Here is a 13,735-nt window from a genome sequence, read left to right on the forward strand (position 1 = left end):
GATGGTAGGGACTTCCCCTTTGCTGTGCAGAATAATCTGGAGAAAGGAGAGAGGCTTGGGTAGGATAAGAATGTATGGCATGAGATGCTGGGTCAGACCAATGTATTACAATGTATTAATGCAGTTTGATACCTCTTTAACTGCCATGGTTCAATGCTATGGATTTCCAGGATTTATAGTTTTGTGATATATTTAGCATTCTATATTAGAGAGCTCTGGTGCCACAACAAATTACAAATCCCAGGATTGCATCGCATGAAAACACGAGAGTTAAAATAGTGTCAAACTGCATTAATTCTGAAGTGTAGGAGCAGCCTAGGACTCCAGGAGACCAGAGTTTGAAGCTCCACCCAGCTATGGAAACTGAACGAGTAACTTTGGGCAAATTACAGTCTCTCAGCCCAAGAGAAAGGCAATGGCAAACTTCCTCCAAAGGAATCTTGTCAAGATAATCCTATGATAGGATTGCCATAAGTCAGAGTAGACTTGACAACATATAAGAACAACATAGTTTCATTGCATAGTCAAGGGTCCCTGAAAAATAGTGAGTACTTGCTTATGCTAGATAATGAAGGAATACTTTGGCAGTTTAACAGTAACAAGGAAAAGGCAAAACTGCATGCAGTGTGAATGATGGGAATATGTGGGATGAAATCCTGTTGGTTCGTTCCATTTAAAATAGACCCATTAAAGCAGTTGTTTAATGGTAACACACAGGTAAATCCATTTGATACAGTGAATAAGGTTTAGGTCATGGCTTTCCAAATGTTGCTAGACTGCAACTCTGGTCATACTTTACCATTAGTTATGCTGGCTTGGACTGATGGAAGTTGCAATCTAGGTGCATTTGTCTATGAAATGTTGGAGGCTATGTTATTCAGCACACAACCTCTGAACTAATGCCTACAGCTGCCATCAGATCATGAGCTTGGGATTTTGTTGAGTTGGTGATTGCTGTTTTGAAAGTACTGGAAAATTTTGTGGCTGCCTGAACTCATTCATAATGGCCAGCAATTAAGTATTATGAAATCAACCATTGCAGAGCACAATGTGTGTCTTGAAAGAGCTGTCATTTGGGAGGCTGCAGCTAAATGAAACCCTGCAGCAACTTTTGTTAATGAATTGTTCCAGGGCAGCAATAGATCATCTTTACCATCAGCTAAACAGGATTGGCTAAGAGCATCTCATGTCCACTTCTGCTCCATCTGCAGCATGGTGGTCTTTTAAAGCTACAGAGCATATGACTCACAACTTTGTATTAAATGCAGTGGTGTTGAGTAGTCTCTCTCATTTGGCATGGCTATGTAATAATAATAATAATAATAATAATAATAATAATAATTTGTATCCCGCCTCTCCCTGTATTGGATCGAGGCAGGTAACAACAAACATAAGAACAATAAAAATAGAACACAACAAACCACAAGTAAAAATATAGCAAAGCATAAAAAATCCAATTCCCTATCTCCCTCCCACCTTAAAATAGCATTAAAAACTCCAGAACTGGAGAGTTTATCACCATTCCCGGATTAGGATTGCCTATAGCAAGTACCTCCGTTTTATTTGGATTCAGTTTAAGTCTATTTTCCCTCATCGAATCCATTACTGATCTCAGACAGTCATTCAGAGGGGAGATGCCATCCTTGGTCACCAAAGCAGTCCGAGACATGGAGAAGCAAATTTGGGTGTCATCAGCGTACTGATAACACCCCGCCCCATGTCTCCAGATGATCTCACCCAGCGGCTTCATGTAAATGTTGAATAGCATTGGAGACATGTGTTCGTAAGACGGGGGGAAATCTCTTCTGAATTGCGGGTATGAGTCTTCAACTCTTGCTCCAAAAGGCAGAATTAGTTGTGGATTTTGCTTTGTTTCAGCCCATATTGAAACTAGTCTGCAGTTTGTTCCCACAGAAGAGGGCTTGCCTCAGGGCCATCTTTACCCTTAGACTAAGAAGATTATTGCACTAGCTGCCTTTTCCCGTTCTGGGCATTGGCTGAGACCAGGCTGGGACTGTGTCTTATCACACAGCTCCATGCTCAGATTGTTACCATCCCATCCTTCTCCTATCCTAAGCTAAAAACACTTCTTTTCCATAATGGGAGATGTTCCAATTGGGGACGGGATGGTAATGATCTGGGCATGGAGCTGTGCAATAACATATGGTCCCAGACCAGTCTCAGCCCGTGCCCAGATTGGGGAAAAAGCAATGCAATAATCTCTTTAGGCTGCATCCACACTGCAGAAATAATCCAGTTTGACACCATTTTAACCAGGGTGACTAGCTGTCATACCTGCAAATGAATAAACTGCATTTCCCCTACTGTGTCATTTGCTCAATTTTCTTCAGGTTGAGTACTCTTTTCCTTTTGTGAAAAGACAAAGGCCCTGTACACACTGGCCATTAAGGCTGGCATGGGGGTGGAATCGACGTGTAGCGTCCTCACGATGCATGCCCGACTCAACCCCGAGGGTGCCCTGATGCTGCTTGCCTCTCCACATGGCACGCGGCATCATGGCGCTCCTCTGGCACTGAGTCCATATGATGCAGCCCCGAAAGAGTGCTGTATAGCTGCAGCAATGTGGCTATGGCGCCCTCGAAAGGCCGATAAGGGCCATGGCATGAGGTTGCCACGGCCACGATCTAGCTAGGAAAGGGGAGGCGTCTCGCTGTCCCTTAGGGACTCTATGTCCAGCCCCTGAGGCAAAGAAGGTGTTGAGTAGTTCAGCCTTTTCTCTGGCCCATGGTAGCATTTCCCCATCTTATTCTTCCTTTTGCTGTGCTTTTTATTGTTCTTAACCTCTGTAGCAAACCCGAGCTCTTTCTGTGCTTTAGCTTTTCTGACTTTACCCCTACACATGCTAGCTATTTGTTTGAATTTGTCTTTGGTTATTTCCCCCCATTTGTATTTCTTATACATGTCCCCTTTAAAACCTAACTCAGTTGAAAGTTTTTTAATCATCCATCCTGGTTTTTTGAGACACTCCCATTTTTCCTCCTCATTGGAACTGTTTGCAATTGTGCCTTCAGTATCTCCCTTTTGAGAAACTCCCATCCATCCTGAACTCCCTTCTTTTTGACTATTCCTGACCATGGTACCACCCACAGTATTTCCCTAAGTTTACTGAAATCAGCTTTCCTAAAGTCTAAAGAGCATCACTCCCACCTAAGGATCCCACCACTTTCACTCCATTAACCAGGTCATTCCTGTACTGCTTTACAATTTTGCATCCCCGATCCAAACACTGGCACCTCATTGACTATATCCTAGTGCGCCAGAGAAATATTTGCGATGTCCGTCATACCCGAGTGATGCCCAGTGCAGAATGTCAAACAGATCATCGCCTCGTAAGATGCAAACTAAATCTTCATTTTCAGTTCAAACCTAAGAGGGGTGGCATCCTAAAGAGGAGACTCTTTATTCTGCTTTGGTCAGGCCCCACCTAGAATATTGTGTCCAGTTCTGGGCACCACAATTCAGAAAGGACATTGAGAAACTGGAGCGTGTCCAAAGGAGGGCGACAAAAATGGTGAAGGGTCTGGAAACCATGTCCTATGAGGAACGACTTAGGGAGCTGGGGATGTTTAGCCTGGAGAAAAGAAGGTTAAGAGGTGATATGATAGCGCTATTTAAATATTTGAAGGGATGTCACTTTGAGGAGGGAACAAGCTTGTTTTCTTCTGCTCCAGAGAACATAACCTGGAACAATGGATGCAAGCTACAGGAAAAGAGATTCCACCTCAACATTAGGAGGAACTTTCTGACAGTAAGGGCTGTTCGACAGTGGAATGCACTCCCTCGGAGGGTGATAGAGTCTCCTTCCTTGGAGGTCTTTAAACAGAGGCTGGATGGCCATCTGTCAGGGATGCTTTGATTTGGATTTCCTGCATGGCAGGGGGTTGGACTGGATGGCCCTAGTGGTCTCTTCCAACTCTATGATTCTATGATTCTATGACTCCAAGTCAACAATCTTCAACAAGCTGCCATAAGAGACAACTTCCAGGCAAATTTGCAAACAAAACTTGAAGACTATCCTGTAGACTCTTCTGCTACAGTGCTTTGGCAACATATCAAAAACAGCATCCTGCAATCTACGGAAGAATCCTTAGGGTTCTCCCTCAAGAAAAACCAAGACTGGTTTGATGAAAACAACCAAGAGATCCAGGAGCTGTTGGCAAAGAAGAGAACTGCTCACCAGGCACACCTCGCCCAGCCATCTTGCCATGTAAAAAAAGCAGCCTTTCGCCTCGCGTGTAGTCAACTCCAACAAAACCTCCGAGACATTCAGAACAAGTGGTGGGCCAATTTAGCAGAAAAGACACAACTTTGTGCAGATCTGGGTGATTCCAGAGGATTTTATGAAGCACTTAAAGCAGTGTTTGGACCTACATATCAGACCAAAGCTCCCTATACAGATGGTCAAACACTAATCACAGATAAAGCTTCCATTCTGAACCGATGGGCAGAACATTTCCAAAGCCTTTTTAGTGCCAACCGATTAGTCCAAGACTCAGCTATTCAACATATGACACAACATCTGATGAAGAAGGAATTGGACATAGCTCCCACTTTGGAAGAAACCGTTAAGGCCATACAGGAGATGAAAAATGGCAAGGCTGCCGGGATTGATGGAATTCCACCTGAAGCTTGGAAACATGGAGGTCATGTATTCCATGCTAAACTCCACGAGCTCCTTGTGAGTTGCTGGGAAAAAGGCGAACTGCCATCAGATCTCCAAGATGCAGTCATCATCTCCCTGTACAAGAAAAAAGGAGCAAAATCAGATTGCTCAAACTATCGAGGTATAACACTGCTCTCCATCGCTGGAAAAATTCTTGCAAGGATACTGCTGAACAGATTAGTCCCTTCTATTGCAGAAGAGCTTCTCCCTGAAAGCCAATGTGACTTTAGAGCTAATAGGAGCACTACAGACATGGTATTTGCCCTTAGACAACTGCAAGAGAAATGTAGAGAGCAGAACAAAGAACTATGTAACATTTGTCGACCTCACCAAAGCCTTCGACACTGTGAGTAGAAAAGGTCTGTGGCAGATCCTGGAACGACTAGGATGCCCCCCCCCCCCCCCAAATTCCTCAAAATGATCATCCTCCTACATGAAAGCCAGCAAGGTCAAGTCAGATATGGCGATGCTTTCTTGGAGCCCTTTCTAATAACTAATGGTGTGAAACAAGGTTGTGTTCTCGCTCCAACTCTATTTACAATCTTCTTCAGCATGATGCTCCAAAGGGCTATGGCAGATCTCAAAGAAGAAGACGGCATTTATATACGCTACCGTACTGATGGTAGCCTGTTTAACTTAAGCCGCCTGAGGGCCCGCACTAAGACTCTAAACTATCTAGTCCATGAGCTGCTTTTTGCTGACGATGCTGCCCTTGTTGCCCACACGGAAGCAGCTCTGCAGCGCCTTACATCTTGTTTTGCTACAGCTGCAGAGCTCTTTGGACTGGAAGTCAGTCTGAAGAAAACAGAAGTCCTCTAACAGCCGGCACCACAGGAAGAACACTACCATCCCCACATCACTGTAGGCACATCTGTGCTTAAGTCTGTCCAGCAGTTCACCTACCTGGGAAGCATCATCTCCTCAGATGCCAAGATTGATAAAGAGATCGATCACAGATTAGCAAAGGCATATAGTGCATTCGGAAGGCTTCACAAAAGAGTCTGGAGTAACAAACACTTGAGGCAAAGCACAAAAATCAGTGTGTATAGAGCCATTGTACTGTCTATTCTCCTCTATGGGTCTGAAACATGGATCACCTATCGCCAACACCTACGACTCCTTGAATGCTTTCATCAGCGCTGTTTACGCACAATTCTAAATATACACTGGACTGACTATGTGACGAATGTTGCTGTCCTTGAGCAAGCAGGGATCACCAGCATTGAAGCCATGCTATTGAGGACGCAGCTGCGCTGAGCAGGACACGTTTTTAGGATGAAGGACCATCACCTCCCAAAAATAGTATTCTACGGTGAAGTCGCCATGGGTCAGCGTAAGAGGGGTGCCCCAAAGAAGAGATACAAGGACTCCCTGAAACAACATCTCAGGCTTGGCCAAATTGATCACCAACAATGGTCCGCCCTGGCCTCACATTGGGAGGGATGGAAACGCACTATCCACGATGCTGCAGCTTTTTTCGAAAGCTCCCGCCGAACGAGTCTTGAAGAGAAATGACAACACAGAAAGAACCACAACCAGGAAACATCACCCAAGGAGACTTTCCGCTGTGCTTTCTGCAACCGGACCCGTTTGTCCCGGATTGGCCTTTTTAGTCACCAACACGCTTGTAGTAAGTGTGGCATGAGTCCTTCCTGAATCTTCGTTCATGAAGCAAAGCCAGAGGGAGAGACAATTTTGTACTATAAAATTTGGGGGCTGATTTCAAAGGCACATATTTTAAACATATATTTTAAGACATTTTTTCCCTTGAAAGCTACCCAAATAATGTTTTTAGATGTCATCTATATTGTATAAATACATACATATGTGCATACGTACCTTGGTATTTTCTTTGCTTTAAATTATTCCTCTTAAAGTAGATGACCTCTTAGAGAAAGCATGTGTGCTCTTTCTTCAATAGTGTGGAATGCCTCTTCTAAAAGGGCACTTGCCACCTGCAGTATGCTTTTGCTTGTTAATTGAATATACACTGTTTTGTCCCAAGAGCGATGCTATGGACGTTGTGTGTAGTAAGGCCTCTGGCTCTCGGGAACACAGCCAGAACAAAAGACTTGTCCACAAATTTCTTAAGTTTCCAAAAGCTTTACTGGTTATAACACAAAAACATGAAACTGATCTCCTTTTTCTCAATAGTCCTTCCTAAATACCTTACTCTCTCTTCTTGGTGGATTCTATCTTTCTTCTTCTGAGGATTATCTTTCTTCTTTTGTGGACTTATCTTTGTCAAAGGAAAATACTCTCTCCAGGTCTGACTTGGCTGAAATCTTACTACACAACTGAAACTAGCTAGAGGGAGACAGTATAAGACCCTGGGATTTCCCACAATCCTTGTCTTTCTTAAAGCTGTAGAACTCTATTTTCCCTCCTAAACTAATACATAGAAAGTCTAATATAATCTCAACTAAATATATGTTTCAAGAACATCAAAGATGCTCTGGAGGCATGACATACACATTGAGAATCATTTAACAATGCGAAGGTGAAGGGTTTAATGGCCGGCATCAATAGTTTTTGATGGGTTTTGGGGCTATGTGGCCATGTTCTAGGAGAGTTTCTTCCTGACGTTTCATCCTGACGGCCAGTGCTCAAACCACTACACCATGTTGGTTCCAAGGGTTCCAAGGGTTCTCTTGGCAAGGAATTAAAAAAGGAACAAAAAGGGAATATACAATTTTACCAGTTCCTTCCTCTGAAAAATAGCCTGCAGTATCTGATATTCGATGGTCTCCCATCGAAGTACTAACCAGGACTGATCCTGCTTAGCTTTCAAGATCCGACATGATTATGTGCTTTTAGAGTATTAGGGATTCTCTTAATCTATCAGTCTTTTATTTCCTCACATACAGGAAATTTTCCTCTCTCATGGGAAAACACACAAACAAGCCACCATTCTGAAGAATAAAGGACAAGCTTTATCACTGAAGGACCTCAAGCAACCCAGTGCTCTCTACTGCTGTTTTAACAAATGGTTTGATTGTTGCTTCTGGGAGAACAGGTGCCTCTTCCCCATCAGAAAAACCAAACAATTTCATCTTGAGCACTAATGGCCAAATAATCCAATTGAGTCATGATCCAATCTCATTCTGTTTGTTCGTAAAAGCTGCCAGGCAGGCTCCTTTATTACACTCATCAAAGATGCAAAACCGGCTCTGTGAGAGGTAAACAACACTCTGATTTATTCATTTATTATGTAATTTTTATGAGGCTGCATTTGTCAATTCATGTTCTCCAAGATTATAGAAATGGATCGCTGATAAGCTAATTCTTGAAAGCATTGTATAAATACATAGCCAAGGAGTTGTAAGTCAATAAACATTTGTGAGATAGAACAATACAGTACTACAAAATAGATCACTTCTAAACTCTGATCTCGAAACAGTAATGTTTTGAGAGAATATTGGAATGACACTTGTTTTGTGTTTTTTCCTAGTTGGAGAAGAATAATTAACTTTTTGGATACAGTAAATTAATCATCATCATTATCAAACGTATTTATATCCTGGTTTCCCCCTCAAAATTGGGACACAAAGCATCTTACAAATTAAAACAGTACAATTAAAAATATACAAAGGTATACATTAAAATGTAATTAAACTAGTACAGTATTAGAACACCACTCATTAAAAGAATAAAACAATCAAAAGATATAAAATGCTTAAAAACAGTACAGATGCCTAGAGCTCTAAATACTGCAGCTGCCATTTTTCATAATCAATGTTTTTCTATATTTTCAAGAAGATCTTGGTGAGAAAAGTCAGAGAAAAATTACCAGTTGAGATCAAGATCCATCATATCTTTAAATAATTATCCAATTCCCTTGTCCAATAATCTCCTTTCTCAATACTTTATTTTAAAATATTACTCTCCTCCCACTGAAGCCAATAAGAGGGAAATAATTATGCTACCACTAGGGCTGGTGCAGTTTTAGGAACTATTTGGCTTTCTATGATCAACCGGACATTCCCGCTGGATGCCATATAACATCCTTGGTGGCGCGCATATATATATATATATATATATATATATATATATATAATTTCTCATGTAAATTAGTAGCATCCATAAGGATGATTACTTTACTGCAAAAGTGATGAGTAAATAAACATACTGAATACAGTATCTGATTTAGCAGACAGAGAGAACTGCAGCTGGCTGGGTAAGCATATACAGAAAGAACAATGATAGCAACCTTTCCCAGCATAATCTCTCCTCACCCCCAAGATGTGTTGGATTTAAATTCTCATTATCTCCAGTTAACATACTAATGGATATGCTTGCTTGCTGGGAATGAGGGGAGTTCTAGTCCAAAACATCTGGAGAGTGGTGGGCTGAGGAAGGCTGGGCTCCTGTACTAATCTTGCAGTGCAAGTTCTAAATGTTTCCCTGACCTCCTGCTCCTTGCTTGTAAACAACAGATTCCAGGCATTCTCCTTGGAACCGTACAGTTTCAAGGCAAAAATTAAGCCTAGCCATAAATATTCTTCCTTAAACAACCAGAAACTGGAAGGGGAAGAATGAGAGAGACCGTGTGTGTGTGATAAGTATGGAGGAAATCACTTTGGACCTCAGCTGTAGACCACATTTCCCGAACACCTGGGGAAAACATACTGCCGTGACATCCCTTAGGAACAACAGGAATAATCCTATATGGTTACAGTACTGATCCTGGATATTCTTCAGCTCCAGAGGTTTAGGAATTAAATGAAACCACTCATTTACACTTAGCACTAACTTTGCCATGAAACTGATTCTCCCCTCCCTGATATATTATGCTGCCTACCTAGATGGAAATGAGGATGAGATCTGGTATGAAGACAAAATTATTTCATCAATCTTTGGAAGCAATTCTATGATCGCTGTGTGGTTGACTGAGAGAATGTGAGAGTGGAGATTTTGTCTGAGCCTACTGGAGAGAGGAGAGAGAATCAATCCCTGGCCATGAGGACTCAGGTTGCATGGAAGGGCTAGATCCCATGCCCTCCTCGAATTTCCCCCTACTGAGTTATCTGAGTGAAAACTACTTTTGCCTTCTGAATGCAAATTTGCAGCAACTGAAGTAAGCTGAAGACAATCAGGAGAGTGGGAGGAGGAGAAAAAACTGGGACATCTTTAAAGCCGCTGGGAAAATAGGACGACAGGGGATTAATCAGCATTGGTCTTCCCAAATCTGCATAGTTGAATGACAACCCTACATGATGTGGCCTGTCAGCCATATGCTGCCTGCCCTGAAATAGAGTATACCTCATCAAACAGATGATGGTGGCTGTGCAAAGAGAGGACTATCCTCTGTAAAGCAAAAGCGACACAAGGATGTCTTAGCTACACAGTGCCAAAACTATGCCTGGAAAAAATAACCCCAGTTCATTTTTCAAATGGGTGGTTGTTAGTCTCTTGCTGTAAAACAACAAAAGCTTATGTGTGGCATCTTGAAAACTAACACATTTATTATATTTCACTGTTTAAGAGACATAGTGTGTGTGTTGTGTGCCTTCGAGTCGTTTCTGACTATGACGGCCCTAAGGTGATCCTATCATGGGGTTTTCTTGGCAAGATTTGTTCAGAGGAGGTCTGCCATGGCCTTCCCTTGAGGCTGAGAGCATGTAACTTGCCCAAGGTCACCCAATGGGTTTCATGGCTAAGTGGGAATTGAACCCTGGTTTCCCTAGTTGTAGTCCAACACTCAAGCCACTACACCAGTAGGCTAAGAGACAAACAAAATACCAGAGAACTACGGCACACCAAGCACTAACTTTTGTTTTACCATTAAAAAAAAGTCATTATATTATATATATGTCATCAGTGAGAATTGGGGGAAGGAGAAGTCAACATTTGCCTTATAAGCTTTCCTTACAGAAGTCAGATCTTCTTTAGGACATGCTACCAGTCTTTACACATTCCCTAAAGTCACTTCTATACTTAGCTTATCTGTTTTGAACTGACAGATGCCTCTAGCATCTAAATCTTACCAAATCCCAACCAATGCCCATCTGAGAAACAGAAAAAATTCTATCCCTTGATGTAGATAGATGTGCTATGTATTTCTTCACATAGTGATGGATATCTTGGTTTCACAGATTTCACTCTTTCTTCCACTCTCACAGCATACCTTTCCAATAATGACCCTCCAGGCAAGGCCTGGTTTTTGTTTTGATCTTGGACAGCATATTGGCAGAGCAATGAGGAAGAGAGGAGGGAATGGTAGTTGGTCTGCCATATATCTGATGTCCTGTTGGCTCAGTACTGCCAAGAGAGAAGGGAGGATCCTTTCACAGACCCAGGTCACTCACTGACTCCAGTGAAAGGATTTACTACTCAGTTCCAGAGCTAGTGTAACTCCTGGGCCATTAAAAAGTCAAGAGAATATAACATCCTATACTCACCAACTGTCCCAGTTTGATAGTGACAGTCCCAATTAATCTTTTGTTGTCCCACTTTTTCACTTGCTTTTACAATGTCCCAGTTTTTCTCTGCTTTGCACATTCCCCCTTGTCCTCAGCTTACTTCCATTGGTGTACATTATGTTCAAAGTACAAAAGTAGTTTTCACTCAGTCAACTCCGCATGGGGGAGAGGAGAGGAGTGAGCAAAACCTTGCTTTTCCCAGTAGGCTCAGGTAAAAGCAAACTGCTGCATCCTTCCCTAACTTGTTTATTCTTCCCCATTAATAATCATCCCCATCTTGACCACATTCTAATGTTTGGTTAGAGTTTTGTCCCAGTTTTCATCTGTGAAATGTTGGAGAGTCTAAAATCATAGAGTTGGAAGAGCCAAAGCATACTAACAAAAGAAAGGGAAAGAAAGAAAGAAAGAAAGAAGAAAAGAAAAGAAAGAACCTGATGAAATGTAGAAGTATATTTAATAAAAAATAAATTTCAGTTTTAAAAAATTGGAATGGGGTCCTATCCCACTTTGAAATGTCCTTTGAAATGTTCCATTTTCTCTCTCCTCTCCTCCCTTTCCCCTTTACTTCAGTCTCTGCAAACTTAGTTCAAAGTATGAAAGTTGGTTTCACTCAATTAGCTCAATGTGGAGAGAGGAGAGGAGAGGGTGGAATCTTGCCTTTCTCTGTAGGCTTTGTCAAAAGCAAACAGCTGTGGTCTCTCCTAGCTTCTTCTTCATTAATATGTTAACCACACTCTGATCTTGCTTGGGCACACATGTCCCAGTTTTCATCTGTCAAATGTTGAAGGGCATAAGCACAAGGTGGCCCAACTTCCATCAAGTATAGAAGCTGACTGGACTAGTAGCTGACACTGCCAATTGGACAGGGTTTTCCACCAAACCCAAAAGCAGCAGGCTGGTTTAGGGCATGAAGAACAGACTGTGTGGCTTTTATATCTCTGTCCTCCAGGAAACAGAGATGAACAAGAGACTCAGGACAAAGAGTTAGAAGCCACTGCTAATCTTTCTATCTGCATCTTATACGTACCTGAGGTCACTGCCTTCTCTGTGCATATGACGGAACCATGTGCTCTATTTTGCCTCATATACAAAATTTTATGTGGTCAATCCATAAAGGCCCATATTAGAAAGTGATTTAAATAATGTAACATTCCAAATGCATATAGTTTTAATATTTAAAAAATTCCACGATCAAAAAGCATGCAAACATCCAACAAGTTGTGGTTGGAGCTGCATCCCAGAAAGCAAGGAAACACAGAGCACATGTTACCTCTGCCTCCAGTTGCTAACTCAAAGTACAGGCACATGAATGAAGGCTTCTTGATCTTTTCTAGCTGAAATCTTCTGTTAATTGAAGATTCTCAGAGGCTGGATTGATTTTTATTTTACTTTCCAGAGTAAAGCTGCCCTGTTGTGAATACCTACTGAGTATAAAATTGTTAGACTGTATGTTTATGTCCCAACACGCTTATCCTGAAAGCTCCAGTCTTACCAACAGATTATGTTATGTAATTATTTCTTGGTGGCCTAGTGCTCGATGTAATACAGTTCAGTCCATAGAAAAATATAAATTATGTGAAAAATAGAAGAGAACACTTGGGCACAACAATAACTCTACATAGATCAGCTCTGAATTTCAGAGATCCACCAAGAGCTTCAGCTAGATGGTCAAACATGTTGTTGAGGAACTTGCCAGTTCTTCTTGAGCTTTCACATGGACTTAGGCCTTCATGTGCAAATAAGCCTTCTGTTATGCTTCTGTGATGCATCTGATTTGTCTCATGTCTTGGTGAAGCATATGCATTTAGACATGCATAGGTCGCTTTGTGGAATTATCCAATTTCTCTGTCCTATGAAGAAACATTTTACAGAGCAGAAACAATGACAAAACATGCTGGAGTGCCAGAGTAACTGACAGATTCATTGTGCTCTGGCAGTAGTATGAACTGACAGCATTGTTTTTAAATTTCTTTATTCCTTGTGGCAGATTAGCATAGAGGAAGTCAGAGAATAAGAACAATCCTCATCTAACAGAAGCTGGATGCTTAACTTCTTCCCTGTTCTTTGATGCAGTTCCTGCTTCATGTCAACAGTTTAAATTGATGTTTCTTTGCAAAATTGCTTGCATTTTGAATAAATAGCTATTTTATTTTATTCTGGACCGAGTGGTGGAAATTTTAAGGTTCTGGAGTGAGTAGTGGCCTCCCAGCACTAGGGGTTTCTGGATGAGACAGATTATCTAGATCTATTTTAATCTGACTTCAGACCTGGCTATGGAATGGAGACAGTTTTGGCCATCTTGGTGGATTGTCAAGCCAGGGAACTGAACATGGGGAGTGTGTCCCTTTTGGTCCCACAGGATCTCTCCGTGGCTTTTGATACCATTGACCATGGTATCCTTCTGAGATGCCTTTCTGGGACGGGACTTGGTGGCACTGTTATGCAGTGGTTCCAGTCTTTCTTGGAGGAGCAAACTCAGAAGGTGATGTTGGGGGACTCCTGTTTGGCTCCCTGGCTGTTGGCCTATGGGGTCCCTAAGAGTTGTGTTCTGTCTCCCATGTTATTTAACATCTACATGAAACCGCTGGGAGAGGTCCTCCAGAGTTTTGGGGTGCGGTGCAACCAGTAT

This window comes from Sceloporus occidentalis, unplaced genomic scaffold (genome assembly GCF_023333645.1).
Source record: "Sceloporus occidentalis isolate IW3139 unplaced genomic scaffold, rSceOcc1.0.p SCAF_6, whole genome shotgun sequence".
Lineage (NCBI taxonomy): Eukaryota > Metazoa > Chordata > Lepidosauria > Squamata > Phrynosomatidae > Sceloporus > Sceloporus occidentalis.